This window comes from Rhinichthys klamathensis, unplaced genomic scaffold (assembly GCF_029890125.1).
Source record: "Rhinichthys klamathensis goyatoka isolate OS25496 unplaced genomic scaffold, OSU_Roscu_1.1 h1tg000176l_1, whole genome shotgun sequence".
NCBI lineage: Eukaryota > Metazoa > Chordata > Actinopteri > Cypriniformes > Leuciscidae > Rhinichthys > Rhinichthys klamathensis.
The window spans coordinates 682,754-701,460 of record NW_026606705.1 but is presented as its reverse complement, the minus strand read 5'-3'; the positions used below and the strand labels follow the sequence as shown (position 1 = coordinate 701,460).

Here is an 18,707-nt window from a genome sequence, read left to right as displayed (position 1 = left end):
TAGAAAAAGTTCGTCGAGACAAACTTTAAGTTGGCTTGTGAAAGTTTGGACCGCAAAGTTTGAAGAAGTTTAAAGTACTTTGAAGTTTAAATTAGTTTAAAGTTTAAATTAGTTTGAAGTTTAAATTAGTTTAAAGTAGTTTATAGTTTAACTTAGTTTAAAGTTTAAAGTAGTTTAAATTAATTTAAAGTTTAAATTAGTTTGAATTTTAAAGTAGTTTGAAGTTTAAATTAGTTTGAAAGTTAAAGTAGTTTAAAGTTTAAATAAGTTTGAATTGTAAAGTAGTTTGAAGTTTAAATTAGTTTAAAGTAGTTTAAAATAGTTTAAAGTTTTAAATAGTTTAAAGTTCAAAGTAGTTTAAAGGTTAAAGTATAGTTTCAAGTAATTAAATGTTGCTAGGGTGTTTCTAGTGGGTTGCTAAGGTGTTGTGGGTGGTTGCTAGGTGGTTTCTAAGGTATTTTGAGTGGTTGCTAGGGTGTTCTGGGTGGTTGCTAGGGTGTTCTAGAGTATTTTAGGTGGTTGCTATGGTGTTGCTAGGGTGTTTTAAGGTATTTTGGGTGGTTGCTAGGGTGTTGTTAGGGTGTTCTAAGGTATTTTGGGTGGTTGCTATGGTGTTGCTAGGGTGTTCTAAGGTATTTTCGGTGGTTGCTAGGGTGTTGCTAGGGTGTTCTAAGGTATTTTGGGTGGTTGCTAGGGTGTTCATATGTATTTTGGGTGGTTTCTAGGGTGTTCTGAGGTATTTTGGGTGGTTGCTGGGGTGTTCTAAGGCATTTTTGGTGGTTGCTAGGGTGTTCTGGGTGGTTGCTAGGGTGTTCTAAGGTATTTTGGGTGGTTGCTAGGGTGTCGCTAGGGTGCTCTAAGGTATTTTGGGTGGTTGCTATGGAGATGCTAGGGTGTTCTAAGGTATTGTGGGTGGTTGCTAGGGTGTTCTATGTGGTTGCTAGGGTGTTCTAGGGTATTTTAGGTGGTTGCTATGGTGTTGCTATGGTGTTTTAAGGTATTTTGGGTGGTTGCTAGGGTGTTGTTAGGGTGTTCTAAGGTATTTTGGGTGGTTGCTATGGTGTTGCTAGGGTGTTCTAAGGTATTTTGGGTGGTTGCTAAGGTGTTGCTAGGGTGTTCTAAGGTATTTTTGGTGGTTGCTAGGGTGTTCTGGGTGGTTGCTAGGGTGTTCTGGGTGGTTGCTATGGTGTTGCTATGGTGTTCTAAGGTATTTTGGGTGGTTGCTAGGGTGTTGCTTGGATGTTCTGAGGTATTTCGGGTGGTTGCTAGGGTGTTGCTAGGGTGTTCTAAGGTATTTTTGGTGGTTGCTAGGGTGTTGCTAGGGTGTTCTAAGGTATTTTGGGTGGTTGCTATGGTGTTGCTAGGGTGTTCTAAGGTATTTTGGGTGGTTGCTAGGGTGTTCTAAGTTATTTTTGGTGGTTGCTAGGGTGTTCTAAGGTATTTTGGGTGGTTGCTAGGGTGTTGCTAGGGTGTTATAAGGCATTTTGGGTGGTTGCTAGGGTGTTCTAAGGTATTTTGGGTGGTTGCTAGGGTGTTGCTAGGGTGTTATAAGGCATTTTGGGTGGTTGCTAGGGTGTTCTAAGGTATTTTGGGTGGTTGCTAGGGTGTTCTAAGGTATTTTGGGTGGTTGCTAGGGTGTTCTGGGTGGTTGCTAGGGTGTTCTAAGGTATTTTGGGTGGTTGCTAGGGTGTTCTAAGGTATTGTGGGTGGTTGCTATGGTGTTGCTAGGGTGTTCTAAGGTATTTCAGTTGGTTTCTAGGGTGTTCTGGGTGGTTGCTATGCAGTTGCTAGAGTGTTCTGGGTGTTTGCTATGGTGAACTATTTATGAGTTTAAAAGTTCATAAGTGTATGAATTAATGCATTTATAAGTTCATGAGTTTATAAGTGTATGAATTTATGAGTTTAGACTTTATAAGTTTAAATGAGTAAGAGTTCAGAGTTTATTAATTTATGAGTTTGAGTTCATAAGTGTATGAATTCATGAGTTTATAAGTGTATGAGTTTATAAGTGTACGAGTTTATGAGTTTAAAGTTTAAATTAGTTTGAAGTTTAAAGTTTAAATAAGTTTGAAGTTTAAAGTTTAAATAAGTTTGAAATTTAAATTAGTTTGAAGTTTAAAGTTTAATTTAGTTTGAAGTTTAATTTAGTTTAAAGTAGATAGATAGATAGATAGATGGATAAGTGTCATAGATAGATGAGTTTATTAGTTTGAATGAGTCTCATTGGCTCATATAGTATATAGAATGGCAGTTTGATTCAGTCTAGGGTTTCAAGGGATTTATATTTGAATTTTTGACAGTTGGGGAGTTTGAAAATCTGAAGATTCCGCAATGTAAAGTCAATGGGAGTTTTTTCCGAGTTTGATCGTAGTTTTTAGGAAAACCGTAAGTCCGATCAGTTAGAAAAGATATAGCACACTAAGTGAGAACAGTTTGAGTGTCCGTGCCGAGTTTGGAGTATGTAGAGTTAAAGCTCTAGGAGGAGTTAGAGTCACAAATTTTTCCGCTCAGAAAAAGAATAATAACTAGAAAAAGTTCGTCGAGACAAACTTTAAGTTGGCTTGTGAAAGTTTGGACCGCAAAGTTTGAAGAAGTTTAAAGTAGTTTGAAGTTTAAATTAGTTTAAAGTTTAAATTAGTTTAAAGTTTAAATTAGTTTGAAGTTTAAATTAGTTTAAAGTAGTTTATAGTTTAACTTAGTTTAAAGTAGTTTAAAGTTTAAAGTAGTTTAAAGTAGTTTATGGTTTAAAGTAGTTTAAAGTTTAAAGTAGTTTATAGTTTAAAGTAGTTTAAAGTTTAACTTAGTTTAAAGTAGTTTAAAGTAGTTAAAAGTTTTAAATAGTTTAAAGTTCAAAGTAGTTTAAAGGTTAAAGTATAGTTTCAAGTAATTAAATGTTGCTAGGGTGTTTGTAGTGGGTTGCTAAGGTGTTGTGGGTGGTTGCTAGGTGGTTGCTAATGTATTTTGAGTGGTTGCTAGGGTGTTCTGGGTGGTTGCTAGGTGGTTGCTAAGGTATTTTGGGTGGTTGCTAGGGTGTTAAGGTGGTTGCTAGGGTGTTCTAAGGTATTTTGGGTGGTTGCTATGGTGTTGCTAGGGTGTTCTACGGTATTTTGGGTGGTTGCTAGGGTGTTCTAAGGTATTTTGGGTGGTTGCTATGGTGTTGCTAGGGTGTTCTAATGTATTTTGGGTGGTTGCTAGGGTGTTCTAAGGTATTTTTGGTGGTTGCTAGGGTGTTCTAAGGTATTTTGGGTGGTTGCTAGGGTGGTTGCTAGGGTGTTCTAAGGTATTTTGGTTGGTTGCTAGGGTGTTCTACGGTATTTTAGGTGGTTGCTAGGGTGTTGCTAGGGTGTTCTAAGGTATTTTGGGTGGTTGCTAGGGTGTTCTGGGTGGTTGCTAGGGTGTTCTAAGGTATTTTTGGTGGTTGCTAGGGTGTTTTTGGTGGTTGCTAGGGTGTTCTAAGGTATTTTGGGTGGTTGCTAGGGTGTTGCTAGGGTGTTCTAAGGTATTTTGGGTGGTTGCTAGGGTGTTCTAAGGTATTTTAGGAGGTTGCTATGGTGTTGCTAGGGTGTTCTAAGGTATTTTGAGCGGTTGCTAGGGTGTTCTGGGTGGTTGCTAGGGTGTTCTAAGGTATTTTTGGTGGTTGCTAGGGTGCTCTGGGTGGTTGCTAGGGTGTTCTAAGGTATTTTGGGTGGTTGCTAGGGTGTTGCTAGGGTGTTCTAAGGTATTTTGGGTGGTTGCTAGGGTGTTGCTACGGTGTTCTAAGGTATTTTGGGTGGTTGCTAGGGTGTTCTAAGGTATTTTAGGAGGTTGCTATGGTGTTGCTAGGGTGTTCTAAGGTATTTTGAGCGGTTGCTAGGGTGTTCTGGGTGGTTGCTAGGGTGTTCTAAGGTATTTTTGGTGGTTGCTAGGGTGCTCTGGGTGGTTGCTAGGGTGTTCTAAGGTATTTTGGGTGGTTGCTAGGGTGTTGCTAGGGTGTTCTAAGGTATTTTGGGTGGTTGCTAGGGTGTTGCTAGGGTGTTCTAAGGTATTTTGGGTGGTTGCTATGGTGTTCTAAGGTATTTCGGTTGGTTTCTAGGGTGTTCTGGGTGGTTGCTATGCAGTTGCTAGGGTGTTCTGGGTGTTTGCTATGGTGAACTATTTATGAGTTTAAAAGTTCATAAGTGTATGAATTCATGAGAGTTCATAAGTGTATGAATTAATGCATTTATAAGTTCATGAGTTTATAAGTGTATGAATTTATGAGTTTAGACTTTATAAGTTTAAATGAGTAAGAGTTCAGAGTTTATTAATTTATGAGTTTGAGTTCATAAGTGTATGAATTCATGAGTTTATAAGTGTATGAGTTTATAAGTGTACGAGTTTATGAGTTTAAAGTTTAAATTAGTTTGAAGTTTAAAGTTTAAATAAGTTTGAAGTTTAAAGTTTAAATAAGTTTGAAATTTAAATTAGTTTGAAGTTTAAAGTTTAATTTAGTTTGAAGTTTAATTTAGTTTAAAGTAGATAGATAGATAGATAGATAGATGGATAAGTGTCATAGATAGATGAGTTTATTAGTTTGAATGAGTCTCATTGGCTCATATAGTATATAGAATGGCAGTTTGATTCAGTCTAGGGTTTCAAGGGATTTATATTTGAATTTTTGACAGTTGGGGAGTTTGAAAATCTGAAGATTCCGCAATGTAAAGTCAATGGGAGTTTTTTCCGAGTTTGATCGTAGTTTTTAGGAAAACCGTAAGTCCGATCAGTTAGAAAAGATATAGCACACTAAGTGAGAACAGTTTGAGTGTCCGTGCCGAGTTTGGAGTATGTAGAGTTAAAGCTCTAGGAGGAGTTAGAGTCACAAATTTTTCCGCTCAGAAAAAGAATAATAATAATAAGTTTAAATAGGATTTCAGTAAGTTGGCTCTCACAAGCCAACTTAATAATAAGTTTAAATAGGATTTCAGTAAGTTGGCTCTCACAAGCCAACTTAATAATAACTAGAAAAAGTTCGTCGAGACAAACTTTAAGTTGGCTTGTGAAAGTTTGGACCGCAAAGTTTGAAGAAGTATAAAGTAGTTTGAAGTTTAAATTAGTTTAAAGTTTAAATTAGTTTAAAGTTTAAAGTAGTTTAAATTAATTTAAAGTTTAAATTAGTTTGAATTTTAAAGTAGTTTGAAGTTTAAATTAGTTTGAAAGTTAAAGTAGTTTAAAGTTTAAATAAGTTTGAATTTTAAAGTAGTTTGAAGTTTAAATTAGTTTAAAGTAGTTTAAAATAGTTTAAAGTTTTAAATAGTTTAAAGTTCAAAGTAGTTTAAAGGTTAAAGTAAAGTTTCAAGTAATTAAATGTTGCTAGGGTGTTTCTACTGGGTTGCTAAGGTGTTGTGGGTGGTTGCTAGGTGGTTTCTAAGGTATTTTGAGTGGTTGCTAGGGTGTTCTGGGTGGTTGCTAGGGTGTTCTAGGGTATTTTAGGTGGTTGCTATGGTGTTGCTAGGGTGTTTTAAGGTATTTTGGGTGGTTGCTAGGGTGTTGTTAGGGTGTTCAAAGGTATTTTGGGTGGTCGCTATGGTGTTGCTAGGGTGTTCTAAGGTATTTTGGTTGGTTGCTAGGGTGTTGCTAGGGTGTTCTAAGGTATTTTGGGTGGCTGCTAGGGTGTTGATATGTATTTTGGGTGGTTTCTAGGGTGTTGCTAGGGTTTTCTAAGGCATTTTGGGTGGTTGCTAGGGTGATCTGGGTGGTTGTTAGGGTGTTCTAAGGTATTTTGGGTGGTTGCTAGGGTGTTGCTAGGGTGTTCTAAGGTATTTTTGGTGGTTGCTAGGGTGTTGCTAGGGTGTTCTAAGGTATTTTGGGTGGTTGCTATGGTGTTGCTAGGGTGTTCTAAGGTATTTTGGGTGGTTGCTAGGGTGTTCTGGGTGGTTGCTAGGGTGTTCTAAGGTATTTTGGGTGGTTGCTATGGAGATGCTAGGGTGTTCTAAGGTATTGTGGGTGGTTGCTATGGTGTTCTATGTGGTTGCTAGGGTGTTGTAGGGTATTTTAGGTGGTTGCTATGGTGTTGCTATGGTGTTTTAAGGTATTTTGGGTGGTTGCTAGGGTGTTGTTAGGGTGTTCTAGGGTATTTTGGGTGGTTGCTAGGGTGTTCTAAGGTATTTTGGGTGGTTGCTAGGGTGTTCTAAGATATTTTGGGTGGTTGCTAGGGTGTTCTGGGTGGTTGCTAGGGTGTTCTAAGGTATTTTGGGTGGTTGCTATGGAGATGCTAGGGTGTTCTAAGGTATTGTGGGTGGTTGCTATGGTGTTCTATGTGGTTGCTAGGGTGTTGTAGGGTATTTTAGGTGGTTGCTATGGTGTTGCTATGGTGTTTTAAGGTATTTTGGGTGGTTGCTAGGGTGTTGTTAGGGTGTTCTAAGGTATTTTGGGTGGTTGCTAGGGTGTTCTAAGGTATTTTGGGTGGTTGCTAAGGTGTTGCTAGGGTGTTCTAAGGTATTTTGGGTGGTTGCTAGGGTGTTCTGGGTGGTTGCTAGGGTGTTCTAATGTATTTTTGGTGGTAGCTAGGGTGTTCTGGGTGGTTGCTAGGGTGTTCTGGGTGGTTGCTATGGTTTTGCTATGGTGTTCTAAGGTATTTTGGGTGGTTGCTAGGGTGTTCTGGGTGGTTGCTAGGGTGTTCTAATGTATTTTTGGTGGTAGCTAGGGTGTTCTGGGTGGTTGCTAGGGTGTTCTGGGTGGTTGCTATGGTGTTGCTATGGTGTTCTAAGGTATTTTGGGTGGTTGCTAGGGTGTTGCTAGGATGTTCTGAGGTATTTCGGGTGGTTGCTAGGGTGTTGCTAGGGTGTTCTAAGGTATTTTTGGTGGTTGCTAGGGTGTTGCTAGGGTGTTCTAAGGTATTTTGGGTGGTTGCTATGGTGTTGCTAGGGTGTTCTAAGGTATTTTGGGTGGTTGCTAGGGTGTTCTAAGTTATTTTGGGTGGTTGCTAGGGTGTTCTAAGGTATTTTGGGTGGTTGCTAGGGTGTTGCTAGGGTGTTATAAGGCATTTTGGGTGGTTGCTAGGGTGTTCTAAGGTATTTTGGGTGGTTGCTAGGGTGTTCTAAGGTATATTATGTGGTTGCTAGGGTGTTCTAAGGTATTTTTGGTGGTTGCTATGGTGTTGCTAGGGTGTTCTAAGGTATTTCAGTTGGTTTCTAGGGTGTTCTGGGTGGTTGCTATGCAGTTGCTAGAGTGTTCTGGGTGTTTGCTATGGTGAACTATTTATGAGTTAAAAAGTTAATAAGTGTATGAATTCATGAGAGTTCATAAGTGTATGAATGAATGAATTTATAAGTTCATGAGTTTATAAGTGTATGAATTTATGAGTTTAGAGTTTATAAGTTTAAATGAGTAAGAGTTCAGAGTTTATTAATTTATGAGTTTGAGTTCATAAGTGTATGATTTTATGATTTCATGAGTTTATAAGTGTATGAGGTTATAGTTTTGGTGGTTGCTAGGGTGTTGCTAGGGTGTTCTAAGGTATTTTGGGTGGTTGCTATGGTGTTGCTAGGGTGTTCTAAGGTATTTTGGGTGGTTGCTAGGGTGTTCTGGGTGGTTGCTAGGGTGTTCTGGGTGGTTGCTATGGTGTTGCTATGGTGTTCTAAGGTATTTTGGGTGGTTGCTAGGGTGTTCTGGGTGGTTGCTAGGGTGTTCTAATGTATTTTTGGTGGTAGCTAGGGTGTTCTGGGTGGTTGCTAGGGTGTTCTGGGTGGTTGCTATGGTGTTGCTATGGTGTTTTAAGGTATTTTGGGTGGTTGCTAGGGTGTTGCTAGGATGTTCTGAGGTATTTCGGGTGGTTGCTAGGGTGTTGCTAGGGTGTTCTAAGGTATTTTTGGTGGTTGCTAGGGTGTTCTAAGGTATTTTGGGTGGTTGCTATGGTGTTGCTAGGGTGTTCTAAGGTATTTTGGGTGGTTGCTAGGGTGTTCTAAGTTATTTTGGGTGGTTGCTAGGGTGTTCTAAGGTATTTTGGGTGGTTGCTAGGGTGTTATAAGACATTTTGGGTGGTTGCTAGGGTGTTCTAAGGTATTTTGGGTGGTTGCTAGGGTGTTGCTAGGGTGTTATAAGGCATTTTGGGTGGTTGCTAGGGTGTTCTAAGGTATTTTGGGTGGTTGCTAGGGTGTTCTAAGGTATATTTTGTGGTTGCTTGGGTGTTCTAAGGTATTGTGGGTGGTTGCTATGGTGTTGCTAGGGTGTTCTAAGGTATTTCAGTTGGTTTCTAGGGTGTTCTGGGTGGTTGCTATGCAGTTGCTAGGGTGTTCTGGGTGTTTGCTATGGTGAACTATTTATGAGTTTAAAAGTTAATAAGTGTATGAATTCATGAGAGTTCATACGTGTATGAATTAATGCATTTATAAGTTCATTGAGTTTATAAGTGTATGAATTTATGAGTTTAGAGTTTATAAGTTTAAATGAGTAAGAGTTCAGAGTTTATTAATTTATGAGTTTGAGTTCATAAGTGTATGAATTCATGAGTTTATAAGTGTATGAGTTTATAAGTGTACGAGTTTATGAGTTTAAAGTTTAAATTAGTTTGAAGTTTAAAGTTTAAATAAGTTTGAAGTTTAAAGTTTAAATAAGTTTGAAGTTTAAATTAGTTTGAAGTTTAAAGTTTAATTTAGTTTGAAGTTTAATTTAGTTTAAAGTAGATAGATAGATAGATAGATAGATAGATGGATAAGTGTCATAGATAGATGAGTTTATTAGTTTGAATGAGTCTCATTGGCTCATATAGTATATAGAATGGCAGTTTGATTCAGTCTAGGGTTTCAAGGGATTTACATTTGAATTTTTGGCAGTTGGTCAGTTTGAAAATCTGAACATTCCGCAATGTTAAGTCAATGGGAGTTTTTTCCGACTTTGAGCGTCATTTTTAGGAAAACCGTAAGTCCGATCAGTTAGAAAAGATATAGCATACCGAGTCAGAACAGTTTGAGTGTCCGTGCCGAGTTTGGAGTATGTGGAGTTAAAGCTCTAGGAGGAGTTAGAGTTGTAAATTTTGAGTAAGAAGAATAATAATAATATTAAGTTTAAGTACAACATCAGTAAGTTGGCTCTCACAAGCCAACTTAATAATAATAATAATAAGTTTAAATAGCATTTCAGTAAGTTGGCTCTCCAAGCCAACTTAATAATAACTAGAAAAAGTTCGTCGAGACAAACTTTAAGTTGGCTTGTGAAAGTTTGGACCGCAAAGTTTGAAGAAGTATAAAGTAGTTTGAAGTTTAAATTAGTTTAAAGTTTAAATTAGTTTGAAGTTTAAATTAGTTTAAAGTAGTTTATAGTTTAACTTAGTTTAAAGTTTAAAGTAGTTTAAATTAATTTAAAGTTTAAATTAGTTTGAATTTTAAAGTAGTTTGAAGTTTAAATTAGTTTGAAAGTTAAAGTAGTTTAAAGTTTAAACAAGTTTGAATTTTAAAGTAGTTTGAAGTTTAAATTAGTTTAAAGTAGTTTAAAGTTTTAAATAGTTTAAAGTTCAAAGTATAGTTTCAAGTAATTAAATGTTGCTAGGGTGTTTCTAGTGGGTTGCTAAGGTGTTGTGGGTGGTTGCTAGGTGGTTTCTAAGGTATTTTGAGTGGTTGCTAGGGTGTTCTGGGTGGTTGCTAGGGTGTTCTAGGGTATTTTAGGTGGTTGCTATGGTGTTGCTAGGGTGTTTTAAGGCATTTTGGGTGGTTGCTAGGGTGTTCTTAGGGTGTTCTAAGGTATTTTGGGTGGTTGCTATGGTGTTGCTAGGGTGTTCTAAGGTATTTTGGGTGGTTGCTAGGGTGTTCTAAGGTATTTTTGGTGGTTGCTTGGGTGTTCTGGGTGGTTGCTAGGGTGTTCTAAGGTATTTTGGGTGGTTGCTAGGGTGTTCTGGGTGGTTGCTATGGTGTTGCTATGGTGTTCTAAGGTATTTTTGGTGGTTGCTAGGGTGTTGCTAGGATGTTCTGAGGTATTTTGGGTGGTTGCTAGGGTGTTTCTAGGGTGTTCTAAGGTATTTTTGGTGGTTGCTAGGGTGTTGCTAGGGTGTTCTAAGGTATTTTGGGTGGTTGCTATGGTGTTGCTAGGGTGTTCTAAGTTATTTTGGGTGGTTGCTAGGGTGTTCTAAGGTATTTTGGGTGGTTGCTAGGGTGTTGCTAGGGTGTTATAAGGCATTTTGGGTGGTTGCTAGGGTGTTCTAAGTTATTTTGGGTGGTTGCTAGGGTGTTGCTAGGGTGTTCTAAGGTATTTTTGGTGGTTGCTAGGGTGTTCCTAGGGTGTTCTAAGGTATTTTTGGTGGTTGCTATGGTGTTGCTAGGGTGTTTTAAGGTATTTTGGGTGGTTGCTAGGGTGTTCTAAGTTATTTTGGGTGGTTGCTAGGGTGTTGCTAGGGTGTTATAAGGCATTTTGGGTGGTTGCTAGGGTGTTCTAAGGTATTTTGGGTGGTTGCTAGGGTGTTCTGTATGGTTGCTAGGGTGTTCTAAGGTATATTATGTGGTTGCTAGGGTGTTCTAAGGTATTGTGGGTGGTTGCTATGGTGTTGCTAGGGTGTTCTAAGGTATTTCAGTTGGTTTCTAGGGTGTTCTGGGTGGTTGCTATGCAGTTGCTAGAGTGTTCTGGGTGTTTGCTATGGTGAACTATTTATGAGTTTAAAAGTTCATAAGTGTATGAATTCATGAGAGTTCATACGTGTATGAATTAATGCATTTATAAGTTCATGAGTTTATAAGTGTATGAATTTATGAGTTTAGAGTTTATAAGTTTAAATGAGTAAGAGTTCAGAGTTTATTAATTTATGAGTGTGAGTTCATAAGTGTATGAATTCATGAGTTTATAAGTGTATGAGTTTATAAGTGTACGAGTTTATGAGTTTAAAGTTTAAATTAGTTTGAAGTTTAAAGTTTAAATAAGTTTGAAGTTTAAAGTTTAAATAAGTTTGAAGTTTAAATTAGTTTGAAGTTTAAAGTTTAATTTAGTTTGAAGTTTAATTTAGTTTAAAGTAGATAGATAGATAGATAGATAGATAGATAGATGGATAAGTGTCATAGATAGATGAGTTTATTAGTTTGAATGAGTCTCATTGGCTCATATAGTATATAGAATGGCAGTTTGATTCAGTCTAGGGTTTCAAGGGATTTACATTTGAATTTTTGGCAGTTGGTCAGTTTGAAAATCTGAACATTCCGCAATGTTAAGTCAATGGGAGTTTTTTCCGACTTTGAGCGTCATTTTTAGGAAAACCGTAAGTCCGATCAGTTAGAAAAGATATAGCATACCGAGTCAGAACAGTTTGAGTGTCCGTGCCGAGTTTGGAGTATGTGGAGTTAAAGCTCTAGGAGGAGTTAGAGTTGTAAATTTTGAGTAAGAAGAATAATAATAATATTAAGTTTAAGTACAACATCAGTAAGTTGGCTCTCACAAGCCAACTTAATAAGTTTAAGTACAATATCAGTAAGTTGGCTCTCACAAGCCAACTTAATAAGTTTAAGTACAATATCAGTAAGTTGGCTCTCACAAGCCAACTTAATAAGTTTAAGTACAATATCAGTAAGTTGGCTCTCCAAGCCAACTTAATAAGTTTAAATACAATATCAGTAAGTTGGCTTTCACAAGCCAACTTAATAATAATAAGTTTAAATACAATATCAGTAAGTTGGCTTTCACAAGCCAACTTAATAATAATAAGTTTAAATACAATATCAGTAAGTTGGCTTTCACAAGCCAACTTAACAACAGACATAACAGTAATGTTACTAACGTTACTACCCCAATGCGCCCTTTACTGCCGCATTGAAACAATTTAAAACGGAACATGCTTTCCCACTCGACATTATAAAAGTTGAAACGTAAGTGACAGTCGTAAATCGCGGGCTGTTTATTCCAGTGGACGCAAGTTGCAACTAAAACAATAGGAGGCAATGGCGCAACCAGCAACAGCTCAGTTATGGCGCCCGCTTACTTCCATAGATAAGGAGCTGCTTATTCACCCTAAGCAGGACGCACAACTGCATGAGGAGGTCATTGAACGTTTCATCAGAAATGATCGGAGGATGTATTTTATGGGATGATTTTAGTATCAAAATGATTAACACGTGCAAGCACACTTATCAATTAACTTACATGTTGCAGAAATGTTTTATCCATGCCTTTCAACTTGTGTGTGCAAAATTCAAAATTGAATGAATGTGAAGCAATTTGTACAAATAGAGACATTTTTGTGAATACAAATGTTTTCCTTTGTATTAGTGTATCATAATTTGCACATGCAACACAGAAGACGTGCATGTGTGGATCAGGTGACGCGCGTGCATTCATTGACTCGATTCATTGAGTCGATCCTATTTGATTCATTTGGATTTTGAGACTTTCATTTCGCGGGTTTCGCCTTGCACGATCCACACACAGCTGTCTGAGAAAAGCTGCTACCACTAGATGGCAGTATTCTGCTAAAACAGACAACGGCAGCATAATCAAGCGTTCTTCCGCATTTAAGACGCTTAATGAGAGTGATATTGAAGCACCAAATTTAGTACACAATAATATAGGCCTACCCTATTAATAAAGCATACTTTATAGAGGTAAACAGATAACATCAGATTATGAACAACACCCATAGAAAACCATTAGTTGCATGTTCAATAGCCTACGGTATATTGGCAACTGAGTTTAAATATCACCGTCTTACTGCATTGACGTTAAGCTTTTTCTTTATAATATGCTCTATGGGAGGAAAACTATATAGCCTACAGACAAGAGACTACATGAACGCAACGCACGGCGTTTCAAGTTAATTTCCTTCCTGTTAAAAAAAGGTGAAATTTCGCAGTTGCGTTCATATTATATGCTTATTTTTATCTGACTACACAATGTGTACATAGTATACAAGCAGGAATTTGAAAATGTCTGTTTTTAAATATTAAAGACGATTTTCGCAGTACATTTGTTTTCCCTTGACCCTTAAGCCTATAGGCTATAGTCTTACTATAGCACGATGAGTTTTAACAATATGCAACCATTGTATATCGACATGAAATATTAATTGAAAATCAACTGGCGTAGATGGCCTGTAGCTGCATATTTCTACATGAGAATGCTTTGACGCGCTAACCACAGCTCATGATGCACAAGGGAACGTCTGCCAATTCCACTAACTGCGTTAAAACCACTGATCTATAATGTCATTCTATATAGATCAGTGGTTAAAACGTATAATTTGTTTTAATGCAATTACTTTTTAAATTTAATAACAGACATTTTCAAATTCCAAAGCTCGTAGAAGGTTTCTGTAAGACTGACTTACAAGTAAAATTGGGACAATACTTCCCTTCATGTAGCCTGTATTCTGCAGAAAAATACTGTAATTCACCAAAAGGGTTTTTTCATGTTCAAAATGGTTGTAGTATGTTCAGTGACTAGACGGGCTTACTACAGGTGAAATTGCCCCAATACCTCCCTTCATGTAGCCTATTTAGTAAACAATTATTATTTTATAAAAAAAATACTGTAATTAACCAAACGGGTTTTTGGTGACTTACTACAAGTGAATAATGTAAAATTTCACCTGACTTGTCACTAGGAACGTACTACAACCTTTGGAACATGAATAGAAAAACAATTTACAGTAAATTAAACAATTGTAGGCTACTGTTCAATCGAGATATTGGCTGGACATAGTACAGTAACAGTAGGCGTCAGTCTGCCCACTTCCAAGGTTATAATATAACCTTGGAAATATGTTCATTTGAATGAATGACTGGACGTTTATATTTTTTTGACTGTGAGTGGAGTTTGCAGATGGTCCCTTTATAAAATGAGGCGAATATCAAACCTAAAACTTACTTCACTGCGCTCTCGGACCGGTTGCTCTCCCATTCACATGCAAAGTTAAACGCAACTGCAGAATTTTTATTTCATGTTAAGCTTTTTCTTTTTAACAGGCTCGGGAAGGAAATGTTATTAACTTGAAACGCCGTACATTGCGTTCATGTAGTCTCTTGTCTGTAGGCTATATAGTTTTCCTCCCATAGAGCATATTATAAAGAAAAAGCTTAACGTCAATGCAGTAAGACGGTGATATTTAAACTCAGTAGCCAATACACCTTGATCCAATAGCGTCTGGCTGCAGACAAGTGACGTCACTTGCACTCTCGGACTTGCACTCTCAGACACGAGCGCTTCCGCTGCAAGTGACGTCACTTGCAATCGACGCCTGCTCTCTACGGAACGCGATAAACGAAACGCGTGAAATTTGACCGCGTCAACACGCAATTTTTTACGTGTTTCTTTTGAACGCGTAGACACGCTCATTTTGGTCGTGTTAAGGTGTCATTTGTCATTTTGTTGACAGTTTTTTTCAAATTGCTAAAACACTACAAGTGGAATTTGAGGCTCACTCAGTGAAACCATTCACTCATGTACCCAATCTTTAGACCAAGCCTGCAAAAATACAAGGACATTATATGCTTTGCTTGCACTCAGTTTGGATTTGAAAAACAAACTATTTGCAAAACTCTAAACACATTTCTCTACATTACACACATCATTCAAAACTAACAGCTCTTGTGTAGGGGAAACACTGGAATTTAAATGCCACATTACCAAATTACCACATTTACTGATGGCCTACAGCCAATAATCATGTGGGAAAACACTTGTACATAAATTGATCACTTAGAAATCAAAACTCAGTTATGAGAAAGAAAGAAATTATTTTTACTATTATTATATATTTAATTATTTTTAATTATTTTCAAGACATTTTGGACAATTTCATGCTCCCAACTTTGTGGGAACAGTTTGTAGATGAAAAACATCAAGATGATGCATTTTTTCTTCTTTTTATTGTAAATGTCAATTTACAGTACACAGTTAATGTGCAAAACAGACAAATACAAGGTACAAATAGACAATATACAACATATATAAAAACACATTAGCACATTATTCACTTTGCTCTAGTGTAGTTCGACAGTTTACCTTTAATTTCATGACATCGACTACATGTTCAAGAAACATTTGCATGTCATTCATTACAGTAAAGATGAAGCAAAAGGGTTCCAGAGCATCGATTCTGTCCTGTGGAAACTCAGCCTTCTCTAATCTCTCAATGGCTTCCGCAACGTCTTGTTCCTCCATACACACTACTTTGGGCAAATGAACAGAACCATGCAGTGCACTAGATTGATCCAAACACCACTTGCTGGCTATCTTCAAATCTGGCATCAATCGACTCTGTGAAATAACACTGAGAACAAGGGATTGCCATAGACAGTAAAAGAAATGGACAGAGCGATCTCATTGGAACTCAGTTGAGACAGTTGAAGCCCACTTTTAGCGATTTTTGAGAACTTCCGTTCCTGACGCGCAGACTCAAACCGACTCAAACTAAGCTTGATGACGTGAGCAACCTGTCTGACAGACGTTACTCTTCTAGTAGCTGTGCGTGAAAACTGCCAACGTTAATCTTGCAGAGACGGGGAACTTGAGCAAAGAGTTCTTTGGCGTGAGTGAGCAGGAGTAAGTATTCCGTTGCTTTTATGGACTCATTATCTATGGGCTTCTCCCTTGACGGGGCGTCCCCCCGAGTGCCTGCGAGCTTCTCCTCCTGTCTGTACGGTCATTTCTGTACAGCGCGACAGAGAGTCGAGTGGTTATGACGCAATCGTTAGCCTATTTTTACTAAAACTGTTTCATACGGGGCCATAATGTAACATAGAAGGTAATGGAGCCCTTTATACATTGTCGTGTTTCTTTAGAAATAAATAATGGACAAATGGAGTCTTTAAACGCCTCAGATGTAAAGTTATTCGCTGTCAAAGTGACGCAAAAATCAATGGGAGTCAATGGAAATGCTAACGCAAGTGAAGTTCTGCTACAACATGGCGGCACCCGGCCGGCTTCAACTTCCGGTCGATGGATTACCCCCTTGGGGATTGCAAGTGACGCCACAGCCGGTAGCGGAGAGCAGGTGTCGACTGCAAGTGACGCCACAGCCGGTAGCGGAGAGCAGGTGTCGACTGCAAGTGACGTCACTTGCAGCGGAAGCGCTCGTGTCTGAGCGTGCAAGTCTGAGAGTGCAAGTCTGAGAGTGCAAGTCTGCAGCCAGACCCTTCTCTATTCGCCTTATTCACCTCGAACGTTCCATCGAGCCTGAGGGGTACACTTACCACTTCCGGTTGTTCTCACAACGCGATTTCTCTGCAATGGCGCCTCACTGCTGTGTTCCCCAATGCACTTCATCACACAGGAAAAAATCAAACAGAGGACAAACGTTTCACCGTTTCCCCAAAGATCATGGACTACGTCGACAATGGATAATAAACATCAGAAGGGATCCTGGTCGTAATTTTAAGGTAAGTTTTATTATGTCTGGTGCTGTGAGGCTGAGCCGTCTCCATAACGAGCTTGTATCACTAGCAGCTAAGTTAGCTAGGCTAGAACTAGCACGTTTTAGTAGATAGATTAAGGCAGAGAGCCAGGTTGTTGAAATATACAGCCTAGTTCAAAATTAGTAGTATGTTATTAAAATCTACCACCACAGATTTACTAGTATAAGCATATTCTGAGTGACCTTGTTTGTATTAGCTTCTAGTCACAAGCTAACCTAGGAAACACATCACATCAGTTTTCCTAGCTAGGAGGAGGATGTACAGGAGTCAGATTGAGTCTGATCAATAAAATTATACATGTAAAAATGTTTATATGATCGTATTTTATTTGCTGATGCAGATAAACGCATACACAAAAGTGTGCTCGGAGCATTTCCTCCCAGACTGCATTGTGAAGAGCAAGACTGGCATCACCAAGTTGAAACAGGGAGCTGTGCCAACTGTGTTTGCATGGAGTTCTGTCAGACCAGAGAGGAGGAGTGTTGTTAGAACTGCAAGGTAGTATTAAGATGAATTAAGTTACTAGTTTGTAATGCATTTATTAACTGTGTAGTGACCGTATTTCTCTGTTGATGATTTCCAGTAATGTTTCCACGGATCTCGATGATCGACATGGTGTGAATGTGTTGAGGTACGTAAAAGATGTAATTGGTTACATGAATTGAGCATGAGTATCATTGTAAAACACCTAATGTGTCCATCAATATGTTTATCTTATACTTCCAGTGAAGAGACGCCCCCTCCGCACCCAGACCATGAGTATGCTGCACTGCCTCCCTCACTTCAAGATCAACTTGAGGAAGCCCGCAAGACCATCGGTGATCAAGAACTTTTAATTTTAGAGCTTCAACAAGAACGGTTTTTGATTTCAAATTTTCAAGGTGACGATAAACAGATTTCATTTTATACAGGGTTCCCAGATTATGATACATTTATAGCTGTGTTTATGGCCCTGCAACCTACTGCAGAAAATATGGTGGGATGGAGTCAGGCTCAGCGACTTAAACATACAAGTGGGGAGGTACTTCGTCAAGGCTTTAGCGCCTCTAAATTGTCCACTATGGACCAGTTTTTTCTTTTTCTTTGTAGGTTGAGGCAGGGATTTCCTGAACAGGATCTTGCAACCCGTTTCCATGTATCACAGTCAACAGTAAGCAGGATCTGTGTGACCTGGGCCAATTTTTTGTATTTTATGTTGGGATCACTTCCAATGTGGCCTTCAAGGAAAACTGTGGATGAACTTATGCCAGATTGTTTTAAATGCACGTTCCCGGCTACTAGAGTTGTATTGGATTGCACAGAAATTCATGTACAGAAACCTAGTTCCAAGGTCCTTAACTCAGCGATTTATTCACACTACAAAGGGAACACCACATTTAAGGGCTTAATAGGTATTGCCCCCTCAGGTGAAGTGACTTTTGTCAGTGATTTATATACAGGTTCAATATCTGACAAAGAAATTACCAAAAAATCAGGTATTCTTTCTGTTCTTGAAGAAGGAGATATGGTAATGGCCGATAAAGGCTTTCTCATTAAGGACCTTCTCTCTGAAAGACACGTCTCCCTTGTAGTCCCTCCTTTTTTAGGCCCAAGTGGACACTTCACTGCAGACGAAGTACGAAAGACTCAAGCGATAGCAAGACTGCGAATTCATGTAGAGCGCGCTATTAGGCGGATTAAAGAGTACCATATTTTTGATAAAGTCTTACCCATGACACTCGTGGGCTCCGTTAACCAACTGTGGGCCGTCTGTGCCCTTTTAACTAATTTTCAAGGTCCTCTCTTTTAAAATTGTAATGTTAATGTAAATATCTACCAATGTTATGTAAATCTCTACAACTGACATCTTAATATCCACAAATGTATTCAAACCTTGAATAGAAAGTGTTCATCTTTATAAATCTGTACAAAGCCTTAACCATCATTATTGTTCTTTTTTATAAATCTGTACAAAGCCTTAACCATCATTATTGTTCTTTTTTATAAATCTGTACAAAGCCTTAACCATCATTATTGTTCTTCTTTATAAATCTGCACAAAGCCTTAACCATTATTATTGTTCTTTTTTATAAATCTGTACAAAGCCTTAACCATCATTATTGTTCTTTTTTATAAATCTGTACAAAGCCTTAACCATCATTATTGTTCTTCTTTATAAATCTGCACAAAGCCTTAACCATTATTATTGTTCTTTGTTATAAATCTGCACAAAGCCTTAACCATCATTATTGTTCTTCTTTATAAATCTGTACAAAGCCTTAACCATCATTATTGTCCTTATCATGGTCAGTGTATCACAGGATCAGTCCCTGTCAGACCTTATAATCACTTCTCATGCTCTTTACTTTTACATACCTGTGAGTGATTTGA

At 38.1% G+C, this 18,707-nt stretch overlaps 1 long non-coding RNA gene across 1 annotated transcript; it reads left to right on the top strand.

The window, feature by feature from the left end:
* The first annotated feature begins 16,154 nt into the window (after window positions 1-16,154).
* On the top strand, window positions 16,155-18,228 carry LOC130092386 (uncharacterized). The gene is made up of 4 exons (XR_008807910.1): window positions 16,155-16,301; window positions 16,678-16,835; window positions 16,921-16,968; window positions 17,064-18,228. It is a non-coding gene; the product is annotated as an uncharacterized LOC130092386 (long non-coding RNA).
* Window positions 18,229-18,707: the final 479 nt, after the last annotated feature.